General features: G+C 46.2%; 1 long non-coding RNA gene across 1 annotated transcript; it reads right to left on the reverse strand.

The window, feature by feature from the left end:
• Positions 1-812: 812 nt before the first annotated feature.
• On the reverse strand, positions 813-1,622 carry LOC145651662 (uncharacterized). The gene is made up of 3 exons (XR_014117462.1): positions 1,472-1,622; positions 1,199-1,325; positions 813-986 (listed from the first exon to the last, which is right to left on the reverse strand). It is a non-coding gene; the product is annotated as an uncharacterized LOC145651662 (long non-coding RNA).
• Positions 1,623-2,866: the final 1,244 nt, after the last annotated feature.

Consider the following 2,866-nt stretch of genomic DNA (forward strand, 5'->3'; position numbering starts at 1 on the left):
ATCTCCACCGCTCCCTCCAAACGTTCTCTTCGCCAGCGAGTGCGTGGGTAGCTGGAGACCAACAATGCCAAGCCACTAATGAAATAAGATCTAAGCCAGTCTTTTGTTAGAAGAGGACTCAGGAAGGAGCCTGCTGAAACACAGAGAGAGAGCACCAGCCTAACAACACACATTAAGACATGACTTTTTTGCGCTGTGAAGCTCTGAGATCTAGCTGATATATTTTGTGAACATAAGCTCTCGGTTTAATATACAGATCACGGATTCAACATAACATTACAGATTTCACAGGGTACCAGTTAACACAGTGGTGCGTCCCACTTCTTTGTTTTTGCATTCCACTTGAATTCCCAAGTTGCTGGGTTACATGTGACTAGGCACTTGGCTTCTTACAATAAAAAGTTTCCTGTAATTTCACTTCAAACATGTAAAATGAAGGTTTCTTGACCTCATAACTGTTCACAATTAGTTAATTTGATACTTCTATGCTGAATTCATGCATACTTTTTAAACTTTATTTACACTTGCTTAATGCCAGCCAGTGCAGTGTTTCTGTGGTTCTCCCAGCCCGCACAAACGTTCCTGACATCAAGGGCACTTTGTTTTTAGTATATAATGCCAACACACAAAAGGTGGCAAATGTTTCAAGTGTACAGAACCGAGTCCAGTAATTAGTATGAAATTCCCTCAAAACAGTGTTTGTTTGTGGTACACTTTAGTGGTCCTCTGTGTGTGTGTGTGTGTGTGTGTGTGTGTGTGTGTGTGTATGTGCTTGTTTTTTTGGGGTTTTTTTTTTTGCCTCTTGCCTTTTCCGTGGGTGAGGATCCACAGTGCCCCCCTGAGTGGTCCATTGAGACCCCCTTTATTCTCCACGAGTACCAACCACTTGTAATTCAAGTAGAGTGGGCAGCTTTGTCCGAGGGTTTCCACCTCTTTGTTCCACGTCGCCATGCGTGCTCCTCAACCAGGCTGAGCTGAGTGCCCCACTGACACCCGCGTGGAGGAAAGAGAATGGAAGCACAGGGTGAAGAGTAAGGGGGGGGTGTGTGGGGTGTGTAAGGTGGGGGGATGTGGGGGGGGGGGGGGGGTCCAGGAGAAGAAAAAGAGAAAAAAACGCATGTGTGTCTCAGCCCCACCGCAGGACAACGGAGGAATTTGGAGGTCTGAAAGCCTGCCAAGCACTGCTGTCTCGACCTACATGGGGCTGGGGGGTGGTGGTAGAGGTGGGGGTCCAGTTCACTGTGGCTGTTCCCCGACGTAGATGACTTTGAGGGAGGGGATCGGTGGGGGACGATACCGAACGCACATGCTACGGTGGTCCGCACCTGGGATAGAAAGGAGTGACCAGAGCAAGAAGAAAGGAAGCATGTTTAATCGCGGATCAGGGAGTTATCGCAGCACGACACACACACACGCACACACACACACACACACACACAGACACACACACAGAGACACACACTGTACTCACCCCTGCCTCACCAGTCAATGCAAATCTCTCACAATGGTCCCCTCCACGTGAAAGGCCAGAGAGGGTTTTGATGGACAGCAGGTTGGCAGGGAGCCACTGTCTGTGTCTCTGCTCCTCTGGCTAACGGGCATTATCGGCGGGGCGAATTCCCCTCCCGCGAGCTGCCTCGCCTACCCACAGCATCCTGCTCCCCTTGGCCGCAATGCACTCACTGCCAGCGTTTGTTTTCCGACGAGAATGCCAACCACATGGGGACAGCAGTCAAAGAGCTTCACAGAGCCCAGATATTTGAGAGTATTCCATGTGCTCGGCAAATCCGCCAAAGAGAGGGTGTTTTCCATCCAAAGAGCGGGTGTTTTCCATTCAATTAAGAGTCAGTAAGACCAAATAACCATTCGGGTCTCTTAATTGAGTGGAATCAAGCAAGCGGAAGGAATTTCTTAATCAACATGTGTTGATGTACAACTACAATAATATAGATGAATATTTTCCTGTTACAGTCAACATTTAATCACTGGTTCAGCTCTGGTTAACAACACATAAGTTATTCTTCATTAAACACTGTTCTAAGGCCATTGAAAGCTCTCTAATGTTGCTAACATTGCTAACACAGTGAGTTTCATATTCTTCTGGTCAGATGCTGCCATGCTGTCAAAATATTGAAAATATAAACCTGCAAGTGATTGTAATGCATTATAATTGTATTGTGATCTGGATATTGCATTTTAAGCCATTTTAATAGGTTTTAGTTTAAATTTGTGTGCGTGTGTGTGTGTGCGTGTGCACGTGCGCGTTTGCATGTGCGTGTGCAAGCCTGTGTGTGTGTGTGCGATTTCTATTTTAAACGAACATGGCCTCCAGAAATGAGTGATGTACATGTTTGATCTGCTGGATGGAGGAAGATGAACTCAACATGAACCCTAGTGTGAAACACGCAGACTCTACAGTCAAGTGCTAGCCAGAGAAACTAGCATACACGATCACCTGAATTCACAGAACCACCAGTGTGGAATCAGCCTTCCATCGTACGTTTTTCTCGCCAACAGCCACACACAGAGGTGTGTGAGAAAACGTAGGATTCAGGCAGAGGCTGGTGACACAACCACAGTCTGATGGATCAAACACAGGATCATATACACAAACACATCAAGTACACCTTGTTTCAAAATCAGCTCTCCATCAAAGGCTCTGGATCCCAATCGAATGAATCCGACATACTTCACCAAGCACGCTGTTAAACTGAATATCCACGATCGTTAATATTTTTGCGAAATACAGTAGGAGCCGTCACGTCCAACAACTTCAGACTACATTAAATTACAAAGTGGAACGAATACGGCAGTAAAAATCTGAAGTCTGTCCCCTGTAACATTGTCATGGAAAAGAAGTTATTCT

This window comes from Electrophorus electricus, chromosome 16 (assembly GCF_041902795.1).
Source record: "Electrophorus electricus isolate QZ-2024a chromosome 16, ASM4190279v1, whole genome shotgun sequence".
NCBI classification, from domain to species: domain Eukaryota; kingdom Metazoa; phylum Chordata; class Actinopteri; order Gymnotiformes; family Gymnotidae; genus Electrophorus; species Electrophorus electricus.